Raw genomic sequence first — 18506 nt, forward strand, 5'->3', positions numbered from 1 at the left:
ATGGCTCATTTTTTTTAATTACAGCAGTTACAGGTGCAGCAATGGTACTAAAATCTTTAACAAATCGTCTATAAAAACTAGCAAGACCATGGAAGCTGCGTACCTCACCCACCGTGCTTAGAGTAGACCATTCTCGAATTGCTTTAACCTTCTCCTCATCCACTTTGATTCCCTGTTTACTCACAACAAAGCCTAGGAAGACAGGTTGATCAATACAAAAGAAGTACTTCTTAAGGTTAGCATAGAACTTTTCCCTTCGAAGTATATCAAGAACAAGCTTCACATGTTCAACATGCTCATCTAAGCTCCTACTATAAATCAGGATATCGTCAAAATATACAATTACAAATTTTCCAAAGAATGGACGAAGTACATGGTTCATCAACCTCATGCACGTATTAGGTGCATTAGTTAGTCCAAATGGCATAACTAACCACTCGTACAAGCCATGTTTGGTTTTAAAGGCCGTTTTCCATTCATCCCCCTCTTTCATCCTAATTTGATGATAACCGTTTTTTAGATCAATTTTAGTGAAAATCACAACACTATATAGCTCATCTAACATATCATCAAGTCTAGGAATAGTGTGACAATATTTTACCGTTATTGCATTAACGGCCCTACAGTCAGTGCACATTCGCCAACTTCCATCCTTTTTAGGCACCAAGATGACGGGAACCGCACATGGGCTAAAGCTTTCTCGTGCCCATCCCTTTGTTAGAAGCTCTTCGATTTGGCGTTGGAGCTCTTTTGTCTTATCTGGTTCCATTTTGTAGGCTGGTCTATTAGGAAATGGGGCACCTGGAACCAAGTCAATTTGATGCTCAATTCCCCTTATTGGTGGTAGTCCATTTGGAATCTCATCGGGGAAAACATCCTCATAATCCTGCAAAAGAGAGACAATACTAGATGGTAGAGTGTTAGTAAGATCACTTGTAACAACCAACACCTCTTTGCACAACAGCACAAAGATGGGTGTATTAACACTCAAAGCTTTTCGTACTACATTGGCTTTTATCAATAGATTTTGCCTTTTCTCTCTCTTTTCAATTTTGGCCGGCTCACTATATGTCTTTTTCCTCTCAATTTTCTCGGCCTTATCATTTTCTGTTGAGCTCTCGATTTTTTCTATTTTTTTCTTCTCATTCTCAAGCTCGTTCTCCTTGATCAGGCTTTTCTGATCTTCACGAACTTGGACAGGAGTGAGTGGCACAAGCACAATCCTCTTCTCGCCTTGCTTGCAAGAGTATTTATTGGTAATGCCATCGAATGTAACTCCCTTGTCGAATTGCCATGGTCTCCCCAATAGTATGTGACATGCTTGCATAGGGACCACGTCGCATAACACCACGTCCTCATATTTTCCAATTCGGAAAGGTACTTGGACTTGCTTGGTCACACGAACATCCCCACTATCGTTCAACCATTGCAAACGATAAGGTGTTGGATGTCGTAGAGTGGGTAGTGCTAGTTTCTCTACCATCAAGACACTAGCGACGTTAGCACAACTACCTCCATCTATGATCAAACTACATACCTTGCCTTTGATATAGCACAGGTGTAGAAAATGTTCTCCCTTTGTGCATGGTCGGCGGCTTTCACTTGGGTTGCTAAGGTTCGTCTGACAACGAGTCCAACTCGTTCATCGATGGGCAATGCTTCCTCTTCTTCCTCAAGGGATGGTAACTCCTCCTTCTCGTCTTCATCATCGGTGAAAAACTCACCATTGGGTAAGATGATCGTAGTGCGTTGGTTCGGGCATTGGCTAGCAATATGCCCTCAGCCTTGGCATTTGAAGCATCTAGTATCTCGATTTCGCCCCATGCTCCACTCATTGGCAATCTTTGGTGTTGCCTTAGACTCCCACTTAGTCATATCCGGCCTTGATCTTGAAGAGGTGGAATTACTTGGCCCTTTATCCTCTTTCTTTGGTGGTGTAGTTCGGGGATAAGAGGGTGAAAAGTTGGAGTAACTCCGAGTCAAACCCCTCATCTTAATCCTCCTTTCAATCTTGATGGCCTTTTCCACCAAGTCCCCAAGTTCCACATAGTGGTGTAACTCCACTTGGTCAGCGATTTCGGGCCTTAGTCCGTTCAAGAAGCGTGCCATTGTTGCTTCCTGATCCTCCATGACGTCTGCCCGTAGCATGAGTATTTCCACTTCCTTGTGATAGTTCTCGACACTTCGTGCTCCTTGGTTGAGGGTTTGAAGCTTTTGGTACAAGTCACAGTAGTAGTGACTTGGTACGAAACGCTTCCTCATTAGTTGTCTTAGCTCCGTCCAAGTTTGTATGGTAGGTTCACAACTCCTCCTTCGACTAGTGGAGAGTTGATCCCACCACACAACGGCGTAGTCAATGAATTCGACCACGGCCAACTTGACCATTTGCTCCTCCGAGTAAGTATTGCAGTCGAAGACAAGTTCAATCCGCTTCTCCCACTTTAAGTAGGCATCAGGGTCTGATCGTCCTTGGAAGGGCGGAATTTTCATCTTTATGCCTGGAATATGGTCATTTGAAGGCCTAGCATCACGCTTTGACATACTTTGCTTATGCTCATAGTTGTTATCTGAGTTAGAGTCGCTAGACTCATGTGCATAAGCCTTTCCACGGCTGCCTTTGGAGCTTCCATGAGACAACTCTAAGCTGTCAATGCGTTGGTGCATCAGTTCAAGTTTTTGGTCCATCATGCGTCCCAATTCACGTTTGATTGCTTCTGTGAAAAGTTTAAGATCAAAAGCTTGGGAGCTTGCTTCCCTCTCGTTAGCCATGGTGAAGTATAGGGTAAAAAAATTAATAATAATGGAAAGAAACAAAGTTTATCTTGCACACTTCCTCATGTGTTTAGTCTCGCTCTTGTGTTTGAACACTCTAATGAACTCACCAAGGTGTTTTCAAGACTCCTCGGTCAACTCCTCAAAGAAGTTAGAACTCCTTCTAGTATGGATCGACTTACCAACCAAGGTCACAAGATTGTAGCACTTTGAACGAAAAAAAAGAACAAAAAATGAAGGGACTGACCACAATTCAATGAATGACTCAAAGTTGAATTTTAAGGATCGTAGACAAAACTCTACCCAAAACTGGAATTTTGAGCTGCTGGTTGCTGCATTTCTGGTCAGTGTTTTGGTAGGCAAATGGACATTTAGAGGATTCAGAATGACACTTAAAATTGACCTAATGATGCACGAAAATTTCCAGAATTAATGATTGGACAGAAATTCCCCAACGGTTACAAAGATGGAATCCGAATGGAAAAGGAATTTGTGTTGCGGTGGGATTGTTTTGAAAACCCAAGGCTGACTTTTCTTCCTTGATTTTTTGGAACAAGGATTAGTCTTCCTATTTTCTGGTTCCCACGAATTCTAAGGTCAAGATCAAGATGGTCAGCTTTTAGGAGGGCATTTATCACAATGAATGGTCAAATTTGGAAGCTTTCAAGAGTCAAATTTCATGGCTGAATGTTCTACTTATCAATGGTCAATTCTGGAGGCTTTCAAGAATCCCCAACTAAAGTTCCAAGAACTTCAAGATTGTGGTTTTAAACAATCAAGAACTTCAAGAAACCCAAATTTTGATCAAGACAGATTTCCAAGAATTTTGTAAGGTCAGCCAACTATATATATATATTTTGTATGTAAACAATAAGAATACAAGGTAACAACTAGATAGGACTCTAAAACCCTTGGTTACAAACTGATTTTTTCGGATGAACAGTAACCTAGGATGATTAAATAGAACAAAAGACTGGAATTAAATGGATATAACATAATAGAAACAAGACACAAACACAAACAAAGAATCAAGAATAAGACAAAAAAAAAAGGCTGGACCAAACAAGGCTAACCATAGCAATTAACAACAACTAGACGCAAGTTTATGACGCGACAAATCTGGAAAAATAATGCAAGAACACAATGTAAGAAATCTGGACATTACGAATAGCAAACTTCGAACACGAAAACAGAATTTTGGACAACTTGACTTGAAAGGGAAATAAATAAAGGGATATAACGTGATACCTCTTAACTAGCTCTGATTACCAACTGATACGAACGTCGCCAACCTTGTGACGAATCCCGTAAAAGATTAGCTTCAGGATCGACAAGAGGACACCAAGTTTGGAGCGGATGACCTCAACCCGTTAATCACGTGGTTAACGAACCTTGGTATAATGGTAGAAGATGCCACAACCTGGTGCGATTCTAGATTGATAAGTCACGAACACCTAGAGAAATTCTAAGGTATTCAAGAAGCCTTGGAGAAACCAAGAAAACTCTCAAAATCTGATTTATTGATTGAATGCCTAAAACCATTGGAAGTGTGGGCTATTTATAGCCTTACATAGAGATGAACAAATAAATAATGTGGAACTAGTTTAGAATTGTGGGCTTGACTAAGACTAACAATTGTAGGCTTGACTATTTCCATAAGACTAAGAATTGTGGGTTTGACCAAACCTTATGAGGTCATCCCTTAGGCAAATAACCTTATGAGGTCATCGCTTAGGTAAATAACCTTATGAGGTCATCCCTTAGGTAAATAAAGCAAAACTATGGATCATTAAGCCCTTATTACAATGACTTAACTAAAATAGCAAATATGACTAGAAAAGAGTCACGCATGGTTCTCTTTGACGTGCACTACATGGATGACTTTCATTCCTTCATGCTCAAGTCCCTCAATGACCTTGGGGACAATTTCTTGGCCTTGTATCTCACGAACAAGTCCTTGGAGTTCCTCTCTCATCTTCTTAGCTCGTGCTTGAGTTACAGGTCCTAGGGGAATTCGAATAGTTCGCAATGGTGTCTCTTGGTTCGTATCAATTAATTTCATCATCAATCATCAAATCAGTCCTTCCATCAAAATTGGGAGTTCATAGAGCCCCCACACAACAAAAATCCACCATAAACAAGACTACCCACATGCATACAAGAGTTTATACGTGAAATTCTATTTCCAATAACCAAGATTTGAAGGTTGGATCATCACCTACTTGTGTCATGAACAAAGTCAGAATTTCGGCTCTCTCCTTGTCCAAGAAAACCATGGATTGCAGCTCTCCTTTGTAGCTTAATATGATCTCCAAGTATTAGGCTAAGTGTGTGTGAAATTTGGAAGGAATTGGATGAAGATTTGGTGAAGGAAAATTTTGAAGAACTTGAGTTGTTTTTGCACAAGGATGGCCGGCTGCTTTTTGAGGAGGAGAGAGAGTGTTTTGGTCTAAATTTGGCTTCCTAAGGAAGCTTCATTTGTGTGGCTAGAATTGGTGCAAAAGTCAACTCTCTCTCGCGCGCGCATGCGCACGTTTCGTGCTCAATTCCTCTTACATTTGTTTCACTAGTGCACTAAACTTCTCATGCACTTGTATTCATATTAATATTATTCACTCTTAATTGTCCCAAAATAAGGGTCTAAAGTCGCTCAATTAAATCGCGCGTGTAAAAACGCGTATCTCCAAATTAAGCGCGATAAAGCGAAGTCTTCAAGAATTCTTATAACGATAGTATCACTAACTAATAATTGAACATTTAAACATAAAAATGTCTATTTCAAGGCTAGTATACAAGTCTCCAATTTTCCAAACTTATCGTATTCTCGAATCGATTATTGATTCCAATCGCATATTCACTATTTTCACTTAACAAGTTTTCAAAAATTAATTTTCTAAACAAGTTATTTTAAAATTATAAGCAAGTCATAGTTCCATGCAATTGGGTTTAAAATGGTTGAAATAAATTATTTGGAGAAAACAGGTGGATAAATAATTAATTAACCAATTAAAATAAAATTAAAATAAGTAAAAATTCGAGTTCTTACATAGACGAACTATTCAAGCCAGCTGGGGCTTGGTCGAAGTTAGTTATATGCTAACCTTGGGATTTCGTTCTTTGTTAAAGTTTTGATGAAAGCTAAGTGATTTTGTTTCGCTCGAGCTGCTGTGTGCTGTTGACTGGCCAGCAGGGGTTGATAAGGTGAACGGGGAAAGTTAAGTGGGGTCTATGGACCATGAGTACTTTGGTTGACGGAATGTCAACAGGCGTTCAAGCTCGGGGAATTGAATTGGTTTTGGAGCCACCCGTATCCTACCATTGTGATATTACATTTCTGAATTGATGTGAAGATTTACATGTTTATCTGAATGTGCTTTTACATTTTTACCCCAATTATTCACTAAGCATATAGCTTACCCCCGTTCCATTTATTTTTCTTAGCAGGGGGCCGACGCAGGGGTCGCTCGGGAAGGTGTATAGACATTTGGTTATAGAATAGTTGAATTTGTACTTGTTATAAGTTGAGTAGTAAGATGTATATAGTTGTCGTGGTGGTTGTAGTTATCAGCTTTTCTAGGGTTTACTTTCTAGTACTCAGGATATGTAATTCTTGGAGAATTGGATGTAATATTTGAGATTTATATTGTAATTTATTTGAGGACTGTAGTGAGTGACTGAGTCCCGACGAGAGCTGGCCAGACGGTCCGCCGAACCCTTTGGTTCGCCTTAGGGGGAGGTGGGGCCGTCACAGTTGGTATCAGAGTTTAGGTTTCAGATCTCTGTAGTGTATCCTAGGCTTAAAGTTTAGGATGCCGGACTGTGGGATTGGTTTGTTAGTTAAGTGCTCTTTTGGAGCCTAAGTTGTGAATCTTGAAAGTGGTACGTGTAAGATATGACTTTGTTGATTTTCGTTTGAGAGCGTATGGTCTGAGTCATGAAGTTTCTTAGTTTGAATTCTTGTACTTGAGCACTCGATACTTTTCCTGGGGAAATGCTCGTGAATTTTAGACCGAACATGGTTTAATGTATGATGATATGAAGAGAAATTATAAGTGAGTTTGAGATAAGTTGTACTGGCACAGGTAAGATGTGACAGCCCCACCTCCCCCTAAGGCGAACCAAAGGGTTTAGCGGACCGCCTGCCCAGCTCTTGCCAGAACTCAGTCGTTCACTCAAACGAATCAGAAATAAAACCTCAAGAAGAGTAAAACAAGGATCCAGTTCATTACAGTCCTTAATCAAAACCCGAATTCAACCACAGGAATAAATAGTACAAGAAGTCAAAACTTAAAGCGGAACTTATATACATTGCTATCTCAAGAGGAAGTACAACCGTCAAATATACCGAGGTTTTCAATTCACCATACAACCAGCCCGTGCCAAGCACTAGGGCGAGAACCATTACAACAGAAAACCAAGAGCTAGACCAAGCTAGTCTATACAGGCTCTCGTCCTTGCTCGCCTTCCCCTGTTAAAGAAAACAAAACTAAAGGGATGAGCTGGAAAGCTCAGTGAGGTTCCGATCACATAGGCAAACAAGAAGTTCAATGCATTCATTACACGTAGCCAATAATTCAAGATACAAAGATAAGATAAAGCGATAAACACATTCATTAAAAGGATACGGGCTCACATGGAGCTATTCGTTCGTTCGTTCGTTCATTCATTCTCCTTTCATTCCCTTATACCTTCAATCATTTGAAAATGCATTTTGTATAAGTAAAACCCCTCGTTCATTCATTCATTCACCCCATCCAGGACATTGTCCAAGCTCCACCAACCTCCACCAACCTACAAGGTAATACTCGAGTATACCAAAACGTTCACCCAGGTCCCTAATCGCCTGACCGAGTCCGCTTCTGGCTCGAGACGACCGGTAACAAGGGGCAGTGGCCAATTTAGCCAAAAGGCTTACATTCATGCACAAATAACATTTCAATCGTTCAATCATTGAAAAACTTCTCAATCATTTAGGCCGAGTGCGATAAAGTACACACTCGCCTAGAAAACTCGTTTTAGCAATCATTGAAAACATTTAACATGTTATCAATCATTCATACAAGCCATATAACCACGAAACATAACAAACAAGGAACACTCACCTATACATGCAAAATAACGTCCACTTCTCAATCACCAATGAAACCTAAAATTAAACAAAGAACACATTACAATCCATCTAGCATGCTTTAGATGCAATCAAGAATTACCCGACTACTCGCGAGTAAATGTATAAAATTGACTTTTAAAGTGTAAAGAGGGTATTTGGATCCGTGGACGGGAATAACTAGAGTTCATAAACCAACCGTGAAACCAAACTCAAAAGGTTATGAAATTTCCGACAGAAAACACTTTAACCATCGACAAACCGAAATCCAATAAGGTAACCTAAGAAATATTGTTTCCGGAATCGTTTATGTGGCTCAAAATCAATAGACTATATGCCTTGATGAAAATCATGAAAAGGTGGCAAAACTACCTCACTTTCACCCTTAAAACTTCACTTAAAAGTTATTCACTTGTGGCCGAGAAAACCCGAGGTCAACCTCTATATTTTGGTAAACAGTAAGTAAACATTTGGAGTTTCAAACCAAAGAGGTATTAGGTTTTAGAATGGTAAAATGATCACTTTATTTGCCAAGCGGAAATATACAGGTTCAAATAGAAATTTAGTCCTTGAGCGAAAATTTGGGCAGCACGCCCTTTGTGTTTACCTAATTTCCAGCCATTATGGCTTCATTCTTTTACTCAATCCAATCCAAAGTTATCCATAACACAATTTCAGTTCAATAGCCATTCCATAGGCTCAAAACAATACAAGAACAAAAATTAAGCTAATATCAAGTGCGGAAATGAAATTACAAAAGACAGATTTGACAGGTTTTTGCGGAAAGAACACATATGAGGCCACGCTTATCGGATTTAGGTAAAACTTATACCATTTCAAAACTAAGACAAATTCCTACAACTTCCATGAAGGTCACTTAGTCAAATTTCCAGTGTAACCTGGTCAAATTCCCAATTTACAGAGCCAACTTCCAACTATACGGCTAATTTACTGCACTGCACTAGAATGGTCATATCTCAGGCTACCAAAGTCCGTTTAAGGTGTTCTTGTAGGTGTTAAAAAGATAAGACAGAGTTCTAAAACTTTCATGTTTTGGAAAATGGCTAAATCCAAACGGATTATAGTGAATAAACACAACCAAATAGACTAAGCTGTCCACGCGGAACTCTGGAATGTAACCTAGAACAGCGAGGGTATTTTGATCTTTTCACAGGCTACGTTGCTCCGATTGAGTTAAAATTTTGTAGGAACCTATAAAATACCATTTTATACAACTTTCATGTTTTGTGATAAGGCCAATTCGGCCTCTAACATAATGCAATAAAACCAGACAGAAAGAGGGGAAATTTTCCAGAAACCTGGAATTTTTTGGGATTGAATGAAACTTTCTTCATTTCTTGCTCCAATCATCACTACAACCGCTTATATAAGCTTAGATACAACATATATCATCCATATAGCAAATATAGGCAGCAAATACCTCAACAAATGAAGCTTGCAAGAGTAATACTTCACCTCCTCTTGAAATTTCTGGTTCCTTAAGCTTCCCAAGCTCTCAAACTATTGATTAATCGGTTTAGATTTCTTGTTTTCTCACTTAAGTGGACCAAACTCAAGATGGATTATGATTTCTTTCTCTTGGCTTTTCCCTCTCTTTCTCACGGTTCATATGGCAGAAATAGAGGCTGAAATGAAGTGCAATTGAAGCTTCAAAGAAGGTTAAAATGATAGCAAGTAAGTTGGGTCAAAGTGGACACATGTCACCCTTGGATTGGAAGTCAATTTTTTTTCTTTTCTCTCTTGTTTTCTTGGTCAACTATTGTGGCTGATGTATGAGATATTTTGAGGGTTAATTAGCTGAAATAAAATGTGAAGATTAAAGTAATAAAGTATGGGTCAAGTGGTGTGTTTACCCGGTAACAAACGGTACCCGTCGGTTTGAGCCGATTTTTCTTAAATCGCGTATACTAGGGTTTTAACTTATAATTCACTACCTTATTATTACCACTTCTAATAACACACTTAATATCATCTAAAACTCACTCTTAAGCACCAAATTTGATCCTTACTCCATACCGGATAATTACACTACGGATACACGAAAAATCCTATTTCACTTTGAATTGAAATCGGAAAGGAAAACCCTAATTTCCTATGATCATTGGCACTTTTCTAGGGTGATTTAGTAGTAGGATAGTGTAGAATAATAATTACCAAATATAACGCATTTACCGCACTAGCGGGTCCCACGTCAATAATACACTTCAAATTAACGTACACTAACTCATATTAGGAAGATGATTTTAAAATTGTACTTACTTGTAAAAATGCATAGAAAATTTAATATTTTCAAGGAAAGTATAAAATATAGTCAAAAAATAAAATAAAATAATGCTGAGAAAATGTGAAAATTTTTGGGTCCTCACATAAGATCACATAAGATTTTGTATTATACTCGAGACTTAACTGAATGAGGAGATTGAAATAATGACTGGGACTTGTCCAATAAGTGTTTGGCTTGGGTTTTGATAGAATATGGTGGTGGCCGGAATTGTTACGAAAACTTTTGATTTTGCACCCTTCTTCTAGTCTTCTTGTTTGATTAAGGTTGGCACCACTCGATTTGTAAGTGTTGGGATTTGAACTACTTGAACTGCCTGAGACTGACTTTGAACTGCCGGAGACTGACTAGGCTGAGTTCACTTGAGACTTGAACTTGTTTAGGCGAGTGTGCTCTTACGTACACTTAGTGGACCTGATTTGACTGAATGTATGGTATTTCATTTACGCCTAAGCAAGTAGTTTGGTTCGTATATGACCTGTAAGTGGACTTGGATTTTGAGTTCTTATTCGTACCTATGCTCCTTGAACTTGAAGTAATTGGCTCTGCTTTTGAACTTATTTGTTTGAACCCTGCTTTGACCCTGCTTTTGAACTTATTCGTATTCGCGCGGTTGTAGACCGGCTACTATTCCTCTATAGCGGTTGAACTGAACCTCTCTGGTGAGGCATTGCCTGTTGTGTTTTCAAGCACCACCAGGGATGAACTTATTGAACTAAGACTCACTGGTGAAGTATAGCCGTTGTGCTAGCTTGTTGTGTTGTCCAGCACCACCAGGGATGATATTTTGAACTAAAACTCTTTGGCGAAGTATAGCTATTGTGCTAGCTTGTTGTGTTGTCCAGCACTGCCAGGGGTAAAACTTCGGACTTTAACCTAAGCCATGTGTGAGGACCCGCAAAATTCTCCTTGTTTTATTTTATTTTATTCTATTTTATTTTTCCGCGTGTATTTTCCTTGCTTTCAATCAATTAATCATTTAATTTTCAAAGATTTTATAAGTGAGTATCGTTTTTAAATCATTTGTTTTAGTATAAGTGCGTACATGTTAAATTTGAGGTGCATTATGGATGTGAGATCCTGGATTCCAAATTGTCTCAAATAAATTAAATATGGATATTTATAGTAGCTATTGTGTGAAAAATGTATTTTACCATGTGTTTTAATTTTCAAAGAGTATTTTACATACCAAAAGTGAAAAATTTAATTGAATCATTAGAACCCTACTTTCAAAACTAAACCGTTAAGTTTAAATTAAATTCAACCAATTAATATTTTCGTGATTGTATGTGCATCCATGCATGTTTAGTACGGGGGTTTGAGTGATTAGTACCTTGGGTTGGTGGGCTTAAGTTAGTTTTAATTAAACTAAGTAAACCAATGGGTTAATTACATTGGATCAAGTAGAGTTTTAGTGTTGGGCCTTTAAGTTTTAATTTCATTAGAAGCCTAAGCCATAAACCCATTAATTACCCAAGCCCATGACCCATCTCTTGTTTTGCTTTACTATTAATAGACTTAGCTATTAAGTTAGGAGGACATAAGACAAAACAAACAAAGCCAACACCAAGAACAAGCTACCGTGAGCTTGGAGAAGAAGAAAGGCAGTATCGGGTGAGCTAGGAGAAGAGAGAAAACAAAAAAGAAAAAAGAGAAAGGGAACTTTGTTGGAGAGTTGGAGCTCAAGGATACATCTCCTCAAAGAATCGGCCAGCTAGGGGGTATGATTAAGGATTTGAGGTAAACCAATTTCCTAACTCTTGATTCTTGTGGTAAAACATATGATTGATGATTGGAAGTTGAATCTAACTAGCTAGGAACTGATTTGAACGGCTGGAAATTTGTTTGATTGGGTAGAATTTAAATGAACTTCAAGTGTTCCTTTTCTGTCAAGATTTCTGTCCGAAATTAGTCTGAAAATTCGAACATGTTGGGAGCTGATTTGGCCTTAGTACAAAACATGAAAGTTGTAGGGAATGATGTTTTATAGTTTTCTGTAAAATTTCACCTCAATCGGAGCAATGTAGCCTGTGAAAAGACCAAAATACCCCTACTTCCCTGTATTTATCCGAAACTGATAATCAGCTTCTGTAATTGGATGTTTTGACCAGGAATACTACTGATTTGGTTGTTGATGCCTTCTTAAGACTTATAGACTTGTGTCTTAGTTTTCTAATGGATTTGGAATTACCTGAATTGGAGTTGTGTGTGCTGAGATATGAGTGAATAAAGCAGGACTGCTAGTTGATTTCTGCAGCGAATTTCAAACTGGAAAATCTGGAGGTTTTTTGGTACATTTGACCTAGTTAGGGTGAGAAATGGACTGCATGGTCTGCATGAAAGTTGTAGGTCTTTGTCTTAGCTTTTCAACGCCTCCAAGAATGCCTTAAACGGACTTTTTTAACCTGCGATATGGCCATTTAAAGGTAGTACAGTTAATTAGCCGATTAGTTGGAACTTGGTTCTGGGAATTGGGAATTTGACTAGGTTACACTGGAATTTGGACTAAGTGGTCTTCATCAAAATTATAGCCCTCTGTCTTAGCTTCGAAATGGTATAAATTACATTCCAATCCGATAAGCGTAGCGTCGGATGTGTCCGTTACGCAAAACCCGTCAAATCTGTCTTTTGTTAAGTTTCATTTCTGCATTTGTTATTAGCTCGATTTCTATACTTGTATTGTTTTAAGCCTATGGAATGACTATTGAAATGAATTTGTGTTGTGGGTAACCTTGGTTTGATTGAGAAAAAGAATGAAGCCATAAATGGCTGGAAATAGGAAAATACAAAGGGCGTGCTGCCCAAATTTTCGCTCGAGGGCTAAGTTTCTATTTGAACTTGTATATTTTTGTTTGGCAAATACTATAACCATTTTTCTATCTTAAAACATGATCATTCTTCAATTGGAAACTCCAAATGTTTACTTACTCTTACCAAATAAAGAGGAATGGTTTAGGGTTTTCTTGAGTATTTTTGTCTTCCCTCTTTTTCATGAAGTCTATAATATCTACTTGAATATGAAATAATTTTGAACCATATAAACGATTCCGAAAATAGTATTACTTAGCCTATCTAGTTGGATTCCGACTTATTTTTGGTTCAAGTGTTTACATTAGAAAATTTTATAGCCCTTTTGAGTTTGGTTTTACGTTTGGTCTATGAAACCCTAGTTATTTTATCCACGGGTCCAAATGTCCTCGTTTCACTTTAAAGTCTCTTTATACGTTCTACTCATCATTTGTAGAGTTCTTTGATTTCACCTAATTGTTTGTGCTAGATGAGCTGTAATATTCTTTCTCATTTAATCTTAGGTTTTCTCGGTGACTAAGGATATTTGGCATGTTGTTTTGCGTACATAGGTGAGTGTTCCTTGTTTGTTATATTTCCTTGACTTATTGGCTTGTTATTATTGATTGATAATGTGTTAAGTGCTTTCAATGATTGTTAAAACGAGTTTTCTAGGCGAGTGTGTACTTTATCGCACTCGACCTAAATAAATGTGAAATTTTCAATTATTAAATGATTAAATGCTAGTTGCGCATGAATGTAAGCTGTTTGGCTGAACTGGGCCCTGCCCTTTGTTACCGATCGACTCGAGCCAGAAGCGGACTTGATCGAGCGATATGGTGACGCTGGGTGTGAACGTTGGTATACTCGAGTATTACCTTGTAGGTTGGTGGAGCCTGGCCAAAGGCCAGGAAAGGGGTGAATGAAACGAAAGGACGAACGAGGGTTTTACTTACAAAAATGCAATCTTCAAAAGATGAAGGAATAAGGGGAAATGTCAGGAGAACGAACGAACGAATGAATTTATGGCTCCCAGTGAGCCCGTATCCTTTTAATGTATGTGTTATTATCGCTTTCCATTTTAAATGTTTCTTGAATTATTAATATTCTATGTTTAATGTATGGATTGATTATTTGATTATGTGTTCGGAACCTCACTGGGCTTTTAGCTCATCCTTTTAGTTTGTTTTCCTTAACAGGGGAAGGCACGCAAGGATGAGAGCTTGGTATAGACTAGGTTGGTCTAACTCTTTGTTTTTGTAATGGTTCTCGCCCTAATGCTTGGCACGGGCTGGTTGTATGAAGAATTGAGAACCTTTATATATTCGATGATTGTAGTCCCTTTTGAGATAGAAATGTATATGTAAGTTTCACTTAAGTTTTGGATTGTTGTATGTTATTCCTTTGGTTGTATTCCGGACTTGATTAAGGAACGACTGAGTCCCGGCGAGAGCTGGGCAGGCGGTCCGCCGAACCCTGGGGTACGCCCTAGGGAGAAGTGGGGCCGTCACACCATGTTCTGAATTTTCTGAATATCTGAGACTTTCTTTCCAACTCAGAGCTAGTTGGTTGAACTGAGGCCTTTTGCATGTTCTATTTGGTTACTTGTTTAGCTACCTGTTGGCTCGTTGCTAAGTGATAAATAGGATTAGAGATTCTTAGTACTTGACTGCTTTCAAGGATTGTTTGATCTGATTAGTGCAAGTTGGAATTTCGAGAACGAAATTCTTTGAAGGAGGGGAGATTGTGATACCCCAACTTTTAGGATACTATTATTGTTTAGTCTCAAAGAGGATATTACGATTTCTTTATTTAAGACATTGTTTTGTTTTACAAAAAAAACGAGAAACCCTAAATTCTAGAAACCCTAAAGTCTAATAAAAAACCTTAGTTCACTTGTGACTAACCGGTTTTCTTAAATCTCTCATTTTTAATCGAAACCCTAATTGTAATCACTGGAATTGTAAAATCTTCCATATTTCTTAAAATTCCTTTTTATTTCGCATTTATTGTGATGACTGGAAAAATTTCATTATATTTTTCTTAAAATCCCATTTCATTTGGAATTTATTACTTTATAATAGCCTCACTACCCAATCACCCCATAATAAGTGCAAATGAATATAGAAGTAAGGGTTTTTCCTTTTCGTTTTCAAGTTAGCGCGAATTAGGGTTATATGCCTATCCGTGGTGTGACTATCCGGTATGGAGCGTGGATCAAATTTGGTGATTAAGAGTGAGTCTTAGATGATATTAAGTGTGTGATTGGAAGTGAGAATAATAAGTGAGAGAATTATAAGTGAAAACCCTAGTACGCGCGATTTAAGAAAAATTGGGTTGAACCGACAGGTACCGTTTGTTACCGATTGAGTGCACCACTTGACCACCATTTTCTTACCATAAAATAACCTTGATATTAGTGCAAAATATCAGCCCTTAATCCAGCTTAAGATGGTCGAAAATATTGACCAAGAAAAGGAAAAAAAAAGGGAAAAATTGAGGTTGAATCTTGTGGTAACACTTGGCGGTCATCCACCTAACTTTGACCCAAACCAATTACCATCTTATAAACCTTCTTGAAGCTTCATTTTCTCCTCCATTCCAGCCTCTTGGTCGTGAGTTTGAGAGAAAAGAGGAGAGGAAGACAAGCTAGCAACTCCACCTTGAATCCAACTTAGTTGAGTGAAAATCCAAAATCCAAACCGATTAAACTTTCATTTTAGTGCTTAGATAGTTGTGTGTGGTAAAAGTTTGGGAAGAAAGTGTTTGGTTTCTCACCTACAAGGAGCTTTTGGAAGGTACCATGGCTCCCTATCACTTTACTCTTCATTAATCTTGTTTAAATTTGGATAGAAACTCATTCTTGGTTTTTGACGGTAAATTTGCTAGTTTGGAATGATATGTGGAATATGGAGCTAGGGTTTACATTTTCAGCCTTGCTTATGGTTATTCATCTAGTAATGGATGTTATAGTGTCAGTAATTGTTGGCATTGATGCTTGAATGCTTACTAGATATGAAATTCTAGAGGAAAAGCTCAAATTCCAGGTTTAAGTTTTCATATTCCCCTGTTCTGGCTGGTTCTCGTTCACCATGTTAAAGGCTAAATTAGGCTTAGCCTAAAACATAAAAGTTGTAGAGAATGATGTTTTATAGTTGCCTACAAAATGTCAGCCCAATCGGAGCACTGTAATTTATGAAAAGACAAAAATACCCCTGAGACTGCCCTAGGTAGAGTCCAGCAGACAGTTTTGACATTGCCTCAGGTTGGCTGTGTTTTTTCACCTTGATCCGTATCAAACCAGTCTTTGGCCAAAACATGAAACTTTTAGCCCTATGTTTCAGCTGCCCAACGCCCCTAAGAACGCCTTATCAGACTTCGGTATCTTGAGTTATGGCCATTTGAATGTAGTTCAGCTAAATGGCTTGTTGGTAGGAATTCGGTTCTGTAAATTGGGAATATGACTTGGATACACTAGAAACTGGACTAAATGGTTTTCATCAAAGTAGTAGGCCTTTGTCTTAGTTTCGAAACGGTACCAATTGATTTTGGATGGTTGGGGTGATGAATTTGAGTTAGGGTTTGAATGATTCACTTATCATACTTGTTGTATAGGTGGTATATGATGTATATAAGTTGGTATAATAGGTGGCAGTGATGGTTTCAAGCTAAAAATGAGATTTATACCTTGATTGTAGCAAATTTCCAGAATTGAAGTTAAGGTATACCCTGTTCTGTCTGGTTCTAGTTCACCATGTTAGAGGCTGAATTAGGCTTAGCCTAAAACATAAAAGTTGTAGAGAATGATGTTTTATAGTTGTTTACCAAATGTTCAGCTCAATCCAAGCCCTGTATCATGTCAAAAGACAAAATTACCCCTGACTGCCATAGGTAGAACGTGAGGGACAGCTTTGACATTTCACCAATTTGATCGCGTATGTTCACCCTGATCCGTATTAAATTAGTATTTTGCCAAAACACAGAAGTTGTAGTTCTATGTCTTAGATTTTCAACGGCGCTAAAAACGCCTTAATCAGACTTCGGTAGCCTGAGTTATTGTCAGTTACGCATAGTGCAATTAATTAGCCCGAATGTGAGATTCTGGTTCTGTAATTTGAAATTTTGACCTGGATACACTATGAACTGGACTAAATGGTCTTCATCAAAGTTGTAGGCCTTTGTCTTAGATTTGAAACGATATCTCATACACCTTAAACCGACGACCACAGCTTCTGCTATAATTAAACCGTAAAAGGTGTCAAAACTGTGAAATGTCCGTTTGTGCCTTTGGGTGCGGATGTGCGACCATTTTCATTTTCGCGCACGCGTATGTGCATTTCTCAACCGTTTTTGCTGTTTTGCACCATTTAGGACTATTTTTGTTATTTTGTTACCATTCCGGCCGTTTCGGCCAATTTCGACATTCTTTTGGTATTAACGCCATTTTTTACCATTTTTTACCGTTTTCGATCGTTTAAGCTATAACCTGCTATTGTATGGCCGTTTCACTTATGTGTGTATATAATCTGTCAATACAGGCTGTGATGCTTTTGATGGTGACGGTCAAACTCAGTGAATTGTATCATTTTTCGTGCCAAGCTTTATCAAGTGAGTATGTGAAATTGTTAAAGTGCTTTATATATGTTAAATGGGTACTTAGGCGAGAGTGTACTTTATCTAACTCGACCTAAGCCCATCCTTTGTTTTGATTTCATATGTGAGATTACATGTCTTATGTTGTGCATCACCATTTTGCTGAGTGCTGATAGAGGTGATTATATGACTTGAATTGAACCTCATTTGCTGTGTGCTGTTTGGGGTAAGTACTTTATTGTGTACTTTGTTGAGAGATATCATCTATTGAGAGATTGAATATCTCAGGACTTGGTTCCAGCCCGGTTCCAAGGGTAGACGAACTATTCGAGCCAGCCAGGGCTTGGTCGAAATTAGTTCCATGCTAACCTTGGGATTTCGTTTTTTGTTAAAGCTTTGATGAAAGCTAAGTGATTTTGTTTCGCTCGAGCTGTTGTATGCTGTTGACTGGCCAGTAGGGGTTGATAAGGTGAACGGGGAAAGTCAAATGGAGTCTACGGACCATGAGTACTTTGGTTGACGGAGTGTCAACTGGCGTTCAAGCTCGGGGAATTGCATTGGCGTTGGAGCCACCCGTATCCTACCATTGTGATGTTACATTTCTGAATTGATGTGAAATATTTGGATTTACATGTTTATCTGAATGTGCTTTTACATTTTTACCCAAATTATTCACTAAGCATATAGCTTACCCTGTTCCATTTGTTTTCCTTAGCAGGGGGCCGATGCAGGGGTCGCTCGGGAAGGTGTATAGACTTTTGGTTATAGAATAGTTGAATTTGTACTTGTTATAAGTTGACTAGTAAGATGTGTATAGTTGTCTTGGTGATTGTAGTTATCAGCTTTTCTAGGGTTTACTTTCTGGTACTTGGGATATGTAATTCTTGGAGAATTGGATGTAATATTTGAAATTTATATTGTAATTTATTTGAGGACTGTAGTGAG

The sequence above is a fragment of the Coffea arabica genome, chromosome 8c (genome assembly GCF_036785885.1).
Source record: "Coffea arabica cultivar ET-39 chromosome 8c, Coffea Arabica ET-39 HiFi, whole genome shotgun sequence".
Classification (NCBI taxonomy): domain Eukaryota; kingdom Viridiplantae; phylum Streptophyta; class Magnoliopsida; order Gentianales; family Rubiaceae; genus Coffea; species Coffea arabica.